Raw genomic sequence first — 13,479 nt, 5'->3', positions numbered from 1 at the left:
ATCTTCTTCCTGTTGTTGGTTGGTTTGGGGTACATAGTTGGCAGTGCTCAGAGATACTCCTGGTTCTACACTAGGAGATTACTCCTGGAGGGGCTTGGGGGACGAAACGTGGTTCCAGGATTCAAACCTGGTCAGTTGCATGCAAGGCAAGCACCCTACCCACTGTACTACTGCTTTGGCCTGTGCTTCCTTGTTTACATTTAATAAATGCTTTGCCCTATGTGGTTCACTGTTGAATTCTTTCTTGTTGGCAAAATCAAGAACCTCAACTCTGAGCAAGTATTTATAATCTTGAGACTACTGCATTCTCCTTGAACACCTTAATTTCCTTTTAGAAATTATTCCTCTAATCCAAACAATGCTGCAACGTATGTAAGTATTTTTGTACTGGGTTTTGTTACTAGATTAGCTAATGCAACAAATTACTGACTCTACAGATTATACATCTAAAGCAAAAATGATAAATATATAGTATTAAGACTTGCTGTAATAGGTAAAGCACTTTTCCTGCACACCCTGGGTTCAATCCCTAAAACCATATTTGGTCTCATTAGTAGTCGTAGTGATCTTATAGAACAGAGTCAGCAGTAAACTGTGATTGTCACTGAGTATGACCAACCCCCAGAGAAAGGAAAAATAAATCTGGTAAATCAGATTTGCTGACAGAAAGCTATTTAGAACATAAATAAGTATGTATCAGTTAGGCATTTTTTTCAGTAAACAAGAATCAAAATTCTAACTAGAGGCTTATGGGAATTGGCTGGGGTTCAGGACATGGTGCTTGACACGTATTCTTGAAGAACATGAACAATTCTGCAAATGGTTGGTAGATTTGTGCATATCCCAGAAAAGAAGTGAATGTCTTATTAGGTTTTCATTTTATTTATGTAGATAGTAAATGTTTAAATAGAGGGAGAACGCTGTCAAAATGTTATTGTGAGTTGACAATAAATTTGTTACAAGGTATAACTGCCTTTTATAAAAAATAATTTCTGTTAAAGACAGAACAACTGCTTATTTGATGGGGTAGGATAATTTATTTGATTAAATAACTTCAAAGAACTACAGTCTTCCATTATTTATAGTGTTTATTACATTTTGATACATCTCTACTTGCATCTTCTAATTTAAACTTGCATGTAATTAGAAAAATTTGTTTCCCTTCTAAAAATTATTAAACATTCTCATTTAATATATGGCATGAGTTTGACTTGGAATTGTGGAATTTGTCTCTCAGGGAAAGTAGGGTTATACCCTGTAGTGCTCAAAGACTGGTTCTGTGCTTATAGATTTAACCCCAAGATGTTCTTGGGGGATATATGTAGTGCCAGTGATTGACATATATGGTGCCAGAGATGCAAGACAAGCAAGCATCTTACCCCTTTTGTTATCTCTCAGGGTCCTGAATCTGTGACTTTTATATTATATCTAGTATACCACCTAGCAACCATTTTATATATGAATTCTTCTTCAAATCTGTTTTCCTAATTGATTCATGTAAAAAACATGAACTGTTTTTTTTTTTTAAGGCTAGAGTGATAGCAAAGTAAGTAAGTCACTTTGATAATTACATGTAGTCAACCCCAGGTTGATCCCCAGTCCCATGTGATCCCCCAACATCACTGGAAAGAGCCAAGTGCAGGAGTCTGCAGTGCAGGAATACACACAATACATTGTCGGACCCTTGCACTGACCTACCGGTCTGGTAAGACTCTAATTACTAAGAGGAATCCTTCAGTCTCCCCAGCACTGCCTGAGGGAACCCTCATCCCTCCACAAAAGAAAGTGTCAGTTTAAATGTTGGCATTGCAGAAGGACACTTTCTAAAAATAGATGATAGGTCAGTTGTTTTGTTTCAATTGATGTGTGCTGACAAGTCACAGAAAAAGGGAATTGATTTTATGACAATAATTAATCTTGAGTGAGGTCAAAAGGTTTGTTTCATTCCAATCTGAAGTTAAATTAACATGTCAGTGCATTCTCCGCATATAAAACACTCCTCCAATATTTTGTTTATATTCATATATTGGCTGTGCTAGTGGATTTTCCTAAACAGAGTTGAATCACACAAATCCCTTTGGATTTATTATCAGAAACTTCTAATCTCCTAGAAACTACTTGGAAGAGGAAAGTGCGCAGTATGTAAGGATTATGGAAGATTAGAATTATTCCGTTTCTGAGTACTATCCTTTGTGTGTTGGCATTTTTCTCAAAGGCATCTTCACTTGAAATATGTTTAAATATTCCTTTCAGTGCAAATTTTGGGAAAAAATGTATAAAAATCAATGGAGTCTCTCAGGTATAAGTAACATAGCTGTCAGCTGATTTTGTACAAATTTTATACAAATCAATACTATGAGTATTTTTTCATTAAGTAAAAAATGAAGCTATAAAAATACTTCAATATCATTGTTTGGGCATAAAAATGTAAAACAGAAAATAACAAACATTCAGTTTTAGTTGTGGGATAACTTTGGTCTGTCCTTTCTCCCTTGCAACAAGGAGATGTAGGTTTATAGGGTTACACTCATCACAGTGCTCCCGAGTCACTCCCATTCCTCTATGTTTATTTGTAACTTTTCTGTGCTTTCTTCGTCAACTGAAGTTCATCTCTTCCTCTTCCTCATCTTTCCCTCCTAAACAGACTCTGTTAATTTGTAAGGTCAAATCCTTCTACGACACTTGACTTGTATTCATGAGTGAAATATTGCCTTTCTCCTCTCCTTATGTCTTTTGAATAGTTAACTTTAAAGCAATGTCCTTTTTGTATAGACACAGGAAGACAGTTAATATTATGCTTTTGAAAATTGGGAGTTAATTGAGTCTGAACAATATTCACTCCTGGGCATCTGTTTTCTTGACTTAAGCCTCACTTGCCCTTAGTTCCTAGCACCCCAAAAGCAGCAACCTGATGAGAAACTGAATGAACCCAGAGAAAGCTGTGAGCTACCCTGGAATCGAAATGGGCCCGGCCAAAGCGCCACAATACAAAACTATGAACTAAGAGCATGGTCATGGACAAAATCTGTCATGATCTAAAAAGTAATGACAAAATTAGGACCCTGCTAGGGTTAGGAAAGACTAATCTGGCCTGAACACTGTAGTCTGAGATATAGAGCAAGATGACCCTAGGAGAGCAATCCTATAAAATTAATGTATACCTTACTCTGTCCATACAAAATCACTAATAATATGAATGTATATTTGTTGGACTAGGAGAGCAGAAACGCACCCATCCTCATCAGTGGAACTTCCCTTTTGGGAGGGTCATCTTACTGAATGAGAATTTGTCCTAGAAGTTTCCCCTGAGAGAAGAAATTTACCTCTGCTGATTGGATGACCACACCTACGTGTAATTATTACCCTAATCCCTCATGATTTAGGATCTAACTAAGACTGCAAGATCAGGGAGGGGATGTAGAAACAGAAAGAGAATCAGAGGAGAATGGAGATGAGATTGGAATAAACTGCAATTGATACCAACCAGCTGGACCCTCGTTCCTTCCTTTGTCTGTGCATCACCATCAGACAACCCAAGGTGGGGGAAGGAGCCCAAGACAACCGAACCCAGGTGTTGGGAGAACTCCATCACAGCCCTTTGTAATTAATTTTTAAATATGCATCTTTTCATTATCTTTAATTACTTTCACATTAAAAATTTCTTATAGTTCAACACAATATTTAAATTTACTGGAAACCAAAATTTTTATATGAGAGAAAAAAATCTATTGCATGTTTTACTATATCATCCATATTTTAATAAACTTTTCATCTCAACACCTCACAATGTCATCAAATCTATGCCTGCAAAAGTACTTAATCAGTATGATAATTCTGCTGAATAAAGATAAATAACTGCTTTAAGGTACTGGAATCTATCACTCACTGTCACTGTCACTGTCATCCCGTCGCTCATCGATTTGTTCGAGCGGGCACCAGTAACATCTCTCATTGAGAGACTTATTGTTACTGTTTTTGGCATATCCAATACACATAGGTAGCTTGCCAAGCTCTGCCGTGCAGGCAAGATACTCTCAGTAGCTTGCCGGGCTCTCTGAGAGGGGCAGAGGAATCGAACACTGGTCGGCTGCATGAAAGGTGAATGCCCAACCGCTGTGCTTCAGCCATGGAGCACATCCAGCCCATCGCTCACCGTAATGCAGTAAAATGTAATCCATATCAAAGAGTAATAAAATAAAAGTGTTTACAAAATTAATCTCTTAAAAACCTCAATAAGGAATATAAAAAAGTTCAATAGTTAAGTATTACTTTTAATCTCTGCTCTACTGTTTCTCCTTCTCCCAGCTTGTACACTCCTGTGATACCCGCAATCACTCTTCTATCTGATTACATAGCAAGCGTTCCTGTTTGGTTATAATAATGTGTCATCTCATTTGTGATCATTTCCTGAGTGGAGGAGGAAGTAGCGTTCATCTTAGTAATTTGCTCTGTCTTTTCCTCTGTCTTTTCCCCTCGGTGTCTGCTGAAAATGTTTATTAGCTATGAAGTATTAGAGAATGGTCACTTTATTTTCCTTCATGAGGAACAAATCTTTTTAAACTTGACTTTGTAGAATTTAGCAAGTGTGATCACAATGAGGTCCTCACTACCTCCTCATAAACCTCATTCTCAGGTAACATCAGAAGATAGGGCCAGATGCCATTCAATATCTCATAATGGCAGGAAATTATTTTTAATGAGTGTAAAAACTGAATTTCCATCAAGTAAGAATAATGCAGCTGTATTAATTTGAAGTCACCAATCAAAGGTGCGCATCGTTCATCTAATGTGCCAGTTTGTTCAATGAATATTTTTTTATTTCCAACTGTACAAAAGATACGTATAATCTACAGAACAGAACAATTTTATTAACAAATAAATTCCTAAGTGGACAAATTTTATCTCAACATATAACTATTTTTACAAAATAGAAGAATAGAAAATTGTTATATAATAACGTTTGCAAGAAGTTGATTTATTTTTCTTTTGAATAATAATGTCTTAGAAATATAAACTTGTATTTATACTCTTTGAAATAAAATTCTGAAAATACACACATTTATTCTTGAAAGAAACTTAAAATACATGTTAAATAATACCTTATAAAAGCAATTAAAATATTATATCAGCTCATAGTGCATTTAACAAAACTGTGAACAAGGTATATATTAGAAACAATTGAGAAACAGTTCTAATGTAATTTGTCAACATATATTTATGCTAAAAAGAATTACTTAAATAAAATATAATTTTAAATTGTGACTAAATTATTCTACAATACATTAGGTTTAAAGAATGTTATTACCATATTAATCAAGAATGTGGATTAACTGTCTTCAACATTACATATATAATAATAAACTAGCTCCTAAGATAATTATTGCTAACTTTTTTGTATAATAGTAGAAATAAGAGACAATTATATACCATTTTAAAACAGAAAAAAAACTTCAACATAAATTTCTGGATAAAGAAATACTTTTGAAATAAGAAATGAAATAAAGGCATTTTCAGCAAATACAAACAATAATTAACATATTAGAAGGATCTTAGTAAAGTTTCATAAAATGTATTCATTAAGATAGAAGAAATGAAGTGTTACCAGGATGGAAGTGCAAGAAGAAAGTGACAACAGAAGCAACAATATGCACATAAATCATAAAATGAGCATAAAAATGAGAGCAGCCTCCTGTGCAACAGACAACATTTATGAAAATTCACATAATCAAAATGCACAAATCAATACAAATGGGATATAGTGCAAAACATTTAAAAGTCTTTATTTTATTGAAGGGCATCTAATTTTATTGCAGTTTTAAAATCTAGTGCTTATATTTAAATGTTTATTAAACTAAAAAATTAAAAGGAATGCTAAATAAAATGTTAAATTCCTGTGGACTGGGATATATTCCAAGTGGTGGACCACTTTACTGGCCTAGAATATGTGCAGCGGACTTCAGTCTCCAGCGCTAAATACCCATTCACCATCCCCAGCGTCACTGGGTATATCCCTTACAAAAAAGAAAAACATATCTATTGACTTCAAAAGAAGGCAAGAAAAAAGAGGAAGATTTTTTCACTTATTTTACAAAATTTACTATGTTATGAAACATATGTAATATGTCCTATAATATATTATAGTATATAATGATGTATATTAGGCTAGAGTGATAGAACAGTGGGTAGGGTGTTTGACTTGCACACAGCCGACCCAGGTTCAATTCCTCCATCCCTCTCAGAGAGGCTGAAAAGCTACCAGGAATATCCTGCTGCGCAGCAGAGCCTGGCAAGCTCCCCGTGGCGTATTTTATATGCCAAAAACAGTAACAAGTCTCACAATGGAGACGTTACTGGTGTCTGCTTGGGCAATTTGATGAACAACGGGATGACAGTGCTGCAATGCTAATGATGTATATTGCTATCTGCTATTATAGTCATGACAGTCTGTCTCAACAGTAGTCTAATCTAAATTATACTGTTTAGAACAATGTAATTTTCATAGGCATAAAATATGAACTCAGGTATTTATGAGGCAAATTTTAATCTAAAGGTACAGAAATAGGTTGAAACAATAGTATAGTGGTTAAGGTGTTTGCCTTGCATGCAGCTGACCTGGGTTCAATCCTCAGCTCCACACAGGGTTGCCTAATCCTGCTAGATGTAACCTATGAGCACACAGAGCAATAAGTAAACCCTGAGCACCAAAGGGTGTGGCCCCCCAAACAAATCACACACACTGTCATCCCGGTGCTCATCTATTTGCTTGAGCGGGTACCAGTAGTGTCTCCATTGTGAGACCTGTTTTTGGCATATCAAATACACCACGGGTAGCTTGGCAGGCTCTGTCGTGTGGGCAGGATACTCTCTCTAGCTTGCCAGGCTCTCTGAGAGAGATGAAGGAATCAAACCTGGGTACGCTGCCTGCAAGGCAAATGCCCTACCTGTGTTATTGCTCCAGCCCCCCCCCAAACAAAATAAAAACCAAAAACCAAACTGTAAAGATACAGAAGTGTTAGTGAAAGGATTAATATATTTATTTTTTTTTATTTTTATTTTTTTTGCTTTTTGGGTCACACCCAGCGATGCTCAGGGGTTACTCCTGGCTTTGCACTCAGGAATTACTCCTGGCAGTGCTTGGGGGACCATATGGGATGCCAAAGATCGAACCCGGGTTGGCCGCGTGCAAGGCAAACGCCCTACCCGCTGTGCTATCGCTCCGGCCCCAAGGATTAATATATTTATATAGCATCAATGTGGTCTATGAAAAGCTGTTTCAGCAATGCTATAATAAACCTTCTTTAAAAAATATTTATTTTATTGATTCACTGTGACAAAAGTTACAAAGCTTTAAGGTTTAAGTCTCAGTCATATAATGATCAAATCTCCATCCCTTCACCAGTGCCCCTGTTCCCCCACCAAGAACCCCAATATATCAATATAGCTCCCTTCTCCCACAACTGAGTGGCCAATAATCTTCACTTTATTCTCTCTATACTTTGGATACATTCAATATTTCAACAGACAACTGATTATTATTATTTGGAATTTCGCCCCAATAATCAAACCTGCTGAAAAGGCGTCATTTGATAGTTTGTTTTCCATGACTGAGAATGAAGATTACCTCTGGGTTGTGAGTCCTAGGAAATGGCGGACGCCACATGGGCACTGCTGCTGCTGCTGCTGCCATCTTCCCTGTAGAAAGAAAGCGCTGGGAGAGAAAATCCTTCCTCCTCCCTGGAGGCATGGGGTCGTAGCTCAGCTCACAGTCTAGGTGCATTTCTATAAGTCTCTGGGTACCAAAATGCATTAGTAGACCTCCTGGATCATAGTTTTTAAGGAGCAGAGGGGCCGTGTCGTACGTGGCTGCTCCGGATCTCATTTCTAAAATAAAACTTTTTAGAGTGCATAATATCCTAATTAACAAAGTTGACATTTTCTATGCAAATCTGGCGTCAATCATTAACAACATACATATTCTTTCCATGAAAGACTTCATGGACATCTTGGAAATTGCACATGCAGCATTTATTGATATTATAGGTGAATCTCACCAAATTTCATATGATTGCAAATTTGGCACGAGTTCATGTTCTGAAATCATAATTTAAGGAACTACTATCAGTAACTGAAATAGAGATTATAGCTGAGGTGCTGATTCAGTGACTAAGCCTGCCTTGTAAGCATGAGGCTATGAATTCAAATTCTATTGCTTCCCTGTGCTCTGACAAGATCCCGGCACCATAACTGGGTGTAACCTCTGAGGGCTGTTACATCTAACATTTATACTTACATTTATGGGTTAACTTCATATATTTTGAAGGTATTCAGGTCTCTATATTCATGCACACAAAAAATACACTGGTCATTGGTTTAGCACATGAGAGCTATAAACTTTGCTGAGATCTTGATTCAGTCTCTTACTGTATAATTTTAAACAAGGTACTAAACTCCATTAAATTCAGATTGATTATATATCATATGGCGATAATGACCATAATTACTTCATAGCTTGATGATGAAGATAAAAATAACTATGTGCTGAAGCACTTTGTAAATGGCATAAGACATTTCACAAAATTTAGTGGAGTATACCTCCTACACAAAATTTCCCTGTCATTCTGTCTCTCATCTCCAAGCACTGTAATGGAAATTTTTTTTAACTCACCAGATATCTTGGGACAAGTAATTTTCAAAACAAAACTTTATAAATTCTATTTCTTAATAAATGTGAAGGGCTGAAGTGATAGCACAGCAGGTAGGGTGTTTGCCTTGTACGCGGCTGGCTCGGGTTCCATTTCTCCGTTCCTCTCAGAGAGCCTGGCAAGCTACTGAGAGTACCCCATCCACACAGCAGACCCTGGCAAGCTACCATGGCATATTTGATATGCCAAGAACAGTAACAAGCTTCACAATGGAGACATTACTGGTGCCCGCTCAAGCAAATCAATGAACAACAGGATGACAGTGCTACAGTGCTACAGACAGTGCTACATTCTATTATCGGAACATTATTTGTTAATTATTTTTTCACGTTTTATACTATTCTGGTGAGTTAATAAACCTCATCATTTTCAATAAGTCTCACAATGGAGATGTTATTGGTGCGCACTTGAGCAATGGGACAACAGTAGTGCTATAATAAATGTGATTGTTTACCATCAGGAAAAGTTTCAGTTATGAACCCATAATTAAATTATAATAACACAATACTGAACGTGCTCTACCAGGAATCTCAAAAAAATTTTCTTATTGTCTTTCTGTTTCTTGTGAATAGGCATCACGATAAAGAGGTAAGACTCATTGTTCCTCATGGTTGTAAGCACCATGGGTCTTACTCCCTTGCATGTTGTGATCAGTCTTTATTCTTTGATACAGTTGCCACCCACATATTTTGCCACATGGCTCTAGCATCTTCAAATTAATGTAAAATTTCCTATGTATAAAATTCCCCTAATTTTTATTTTATTTTATTTTATTTTATTGAATCACCATTAGATACACTTACAAGCTTTCATGTTTGAGTTACAATCACACAATGATCAAACACCCATCCCTCCACCAGTGCACATTCCCCACCACCAATCTCCCCGCTTTCCCTCATTTTTATTTTTTTTTCCTTTGTCCTTACCTCGGTGCTTTGGTTGGATGGAATGGATAATTTCCTGCCTTGATTTGGGAACATTTTGGCAAAATCTATTTAGATGAATACTTATATTAGTTTTTGATTGACTAACTGAGAGGAAGAATGTATTTATCAGGATGGGGCTCTTGGACATTAACTTGCAGTGCTGTCCTCATCATTTTTTTTTTTCTCTTTGGATCCCACCCGGTGATGCACAGGGATTACTCCTGGCTTTGCACTCAGGAATTACTCTTGTAATGTGACCCCATGGGATGCTGGGAATTGAACCTGGTTCAGTGGCGTGCAAGACAAACACCCTACCTGCTGTCCTATTGCTCCAGTCCCAGTCCCCATCAAAATTTAAATTAAATTATTTACCATACAAACAGTACAACAAGTCTCACATGGAGATATTACTGGTGACTTCTAGAGCAAATCGATGAGCAATGGGATGACAGTGACAGTGATAGTGACCATACAAATTGAGGTTTGATACATTTTTGTTTCATAGAAAATATACAATTAAAACTGTCAACATTAATTGTCAAATCAATCATTTCAAATAATGAACATAATGGATCCCACTGATTTTCTCCTTATTTTGTTCAACATTTGTTTACATGAATTGAACATTTATGAAATATTTTTTATTTTATAATGTCTCACAGAAATAAATTAAAGGTAAAACTCATACAACTGTCAGCACAAGGGTTACAGTTATGTACATATAAATTTCTGCTTTATTATTTAAAACATGACTTTAAGTCAATTCCTTTCTGTCTATTTAGGTAACTTGAGCTAAGAAAATCAATAAAGGTTATCTGAGTATTGAATTCTTTGTTTTTCAAGGTATAAGTGAGGCCCAAAACCACCTGGTTAAAGGCAAAATTCAATTGATACATTATTTAAATATAATTCAATAATGAACTTGTAGTCTTTTCTGGGAAGAACAAATGGTAAATATTTTAGATTTTGCAGGCCATATGAAGTTTCCTGCCTCTTTATTTTTTCATGAATTATTTATTTTATTTATTATGTGTGTGTGTTTGTGTGTGTGTGTGTGTGTGTGTGTGTGTGTGTGTGTGTCGGGGGGTACAGAGGTAGGTACAGAGCATCATACCAGGTGATGCTCAGGGGTTACTCCTGATTCTGCATTCAGGAATTACTCCTTGACGATGCTTCAGAGGATCATATGGGATGTCAAAGATCAGCTGTGTATAAGGCCCACTTAGTCTAATATTAGACCAGTTTTCATAGTCTAATACTTTAAAAGTGTTAAGAGTAGGACCGGAGCGATAGTACAGGGGGCAAGTTACTTGCACTGAATGCTGCAAAACCCAGATTCGATCCTCAGCATCTCATATGACCCAGGGAGCACAGCCAAAAGTAATTCCTTGGCGCAACACCAGGAGTAACCATTGGATATCTCCGGTGGGGCCCCACACAAACAAACAAAAAAGTTAAACGTAAAATTGCATCGTAGGCAATGTCAAATCAGGCCATCAATAAAGTTTTAGCTTTAGAGAATCTAAAGAGGTAAGGGGTTAAAGTGAAAAAAAACAAAAAAAAATCTTAGTTTCCCTATCTTTACCACCATCATCTTCATTACAATAAGCATTGCTAATAGCATTAGAATTCATTTAGTGTTTACCCAGACACTCAAAGTTGTTTTAAAATCTAAACATCATATGTCTAGAAACAGGGTTTAAGGCATTTGCCTTTCATGTGGTAGGTCATGAAACTTGTTCACTCATCAGGATCACTTAAGGTTCTCTGAGAAGCACCGGGAGTGATGCCTGAGCAGAGGGTCATAAGTAAGTACTGAGTACTGAGAGTATTACTCAAGCTGTCCACCTCCAGCAAAATATTTTTTAAAATATAAATTAACATGATTTATTATGGGCTGGAGTGATAGCACAGTGGTAGCGCATTTGCCTTGCACATGGCCGACCCAGGTTTGATTCCTCCCCTCCTCTTAGAGAGCCCGGCAAGCTACTGAGAGTGTCTCACCTGCATGGCAGAGCCTGGCAAGCTACCTGTAGTGTATATTTGATATGCCCAAAACAGTAACAACAAGTCTCACAATGGAGACATTACTGGTGCCTACTCGAGAAAATCAATGAGCAATGGGATGTCAGTGACAGTGACAGTGATGATATATTATAAGTACATAAATCAGAAAAGTAAAACCGCAAAAGAATTTTTGTGTTTAACAGCTGTAAAGATGAAAATTCTCAGCAAAACCAGAACTAAAGGAATGGGTTTCAAATTTTTTTAAATTCTAGCTATATGAAAAAGTTATTACAAAACTTAATGATATCTATTATAGTTATAAAACTTAATGATTAAGGTAGGATAAACATGGAGAGTATCATGCTAAGTGAAATGAGTCAGAAAGAGAGGGACAGACATAGAGGGACTGCACTCATTTGTGGAGTGTAGGGTAGCATCACATGAGGCTGACACCCAAGGACAGTAGATACAAGGGCTAGGGGGATTGCCCCATAGCTGGAAGACTGACTGCTTCATGAACAGAGGGGAGAAGGCAGATGGAATAGAGAAGGGATCACTAAGAAAATGATGGCTGGAGGAACCAGCTGGTATGAGAGATGCATGCCGAAAGTAGATAATGGACCAAACATGATGACCTCTCCGTGTCTGTGTTGCAAGCTATAATGCCTATAAAGTAGAAAGAGAGTATGGGGAATATTGTCTGCCATAGAGGCAGGGGGAGGGTAGGAAAGGGGGTGTATACCTGAGATATTGGTGTTGGGGAATGTGCTCTGGTGGAGGGATGGGTGTTTGATCATTGTGAGATTGTAGCCAAAACATAAAAGCTTGTAATTCTCTCACAGTGATTCAATAAAATTAAAAAAAAATTTAAAACGTGATTAAGGTTACTATAAAACTTAATGGTTTTCATTTGAAAAAAGAAAAATATGTATTTCATCGTTATATTATTAATAGCATTTAATTTGGAGGCTTACTCAATATTGTAGCACTGCACTGTAGCACTGTCCTCCCGTTGTTAATTGATTTGCTTGGGCGGGCACCATTAATGTCTCCATTGTGAGACTTGTTACTGTTTTTGGCATATCGAATATGTCACGGGTAGCTTGCCAGGCTCTGCTGTGCCAGTGGGATACTGTTGGTAGCTTGATGAGCTGTCTGAGAGGGACAGAAGAATCAAACCTGGGTCGGCCGTGTGCAACCTGCACTTGCTCTACCCGCTATGCAGCCTAGTGTATTTATATGTATCTCATTGATTAGCATACTCTATAGGTGATTAACTCTGTGTAATATGCAGTATAGCTGAGAGTAATTTCTTTTGACATAGCTCAGTTCATCCTATGACAAATTTCAAGGACTTCTAAATTTACAGTAGAACGATATCTACTCATGTGCACTCTAAAATGAACTCAAGCAATTGAATTTTTGTTTATTTTGACATTTTGAAAGTGTTTGAGACTGCGACAGTCTCAGTGCTTAGGGTGACTTCCAACAATCCTTAGCATCCGTGCCGCTCTGGGGATTGAACTTGGGGCTCTTGCAGACAGAGCATGAACTCCAATCATTTATCTCTCTGCCTTACTCTCAAAAAAGTTTTAAATACAAGTTATTTGAAACATAATTAACCATGTGGTACTGTACTTTCTTTCCTACCAAGACAAAATATCCAAGGTGCAATAATTAATTTTTAAATTTTCCTTAGAACCCCCACACTGATCACAAGCATCACAGCTAACACCCCCAATAGTGTGATGACAAGCACTATGCAGATATGAACTGTTGCTAGTATGTTATGTTTGTTCGTATTTTTCACTAGTTTTGGATTTGTTAATGATACCTGTTATTAG

The sequence above is a fragment of the Sorex araneus genome, chromosome 10 (assembly GCF_027595985.1).
Source record: "Sorex araneus isolate mSorAra2 chromosome 10, mSorAra2.pri, whole genome shotgun sequence".
In the NCBI taxonomy this organism is placed as follows: Eukaryota; Metazoa; Chordata; class Mammalia; order Eulipotyphla; family Soricidae; genus Sorex; species Sorex araneus.
The sequence above is the reverse complement of the archived record's forward strand: the minus strand, read 5'-3'. Positions refer to the sequence as shown.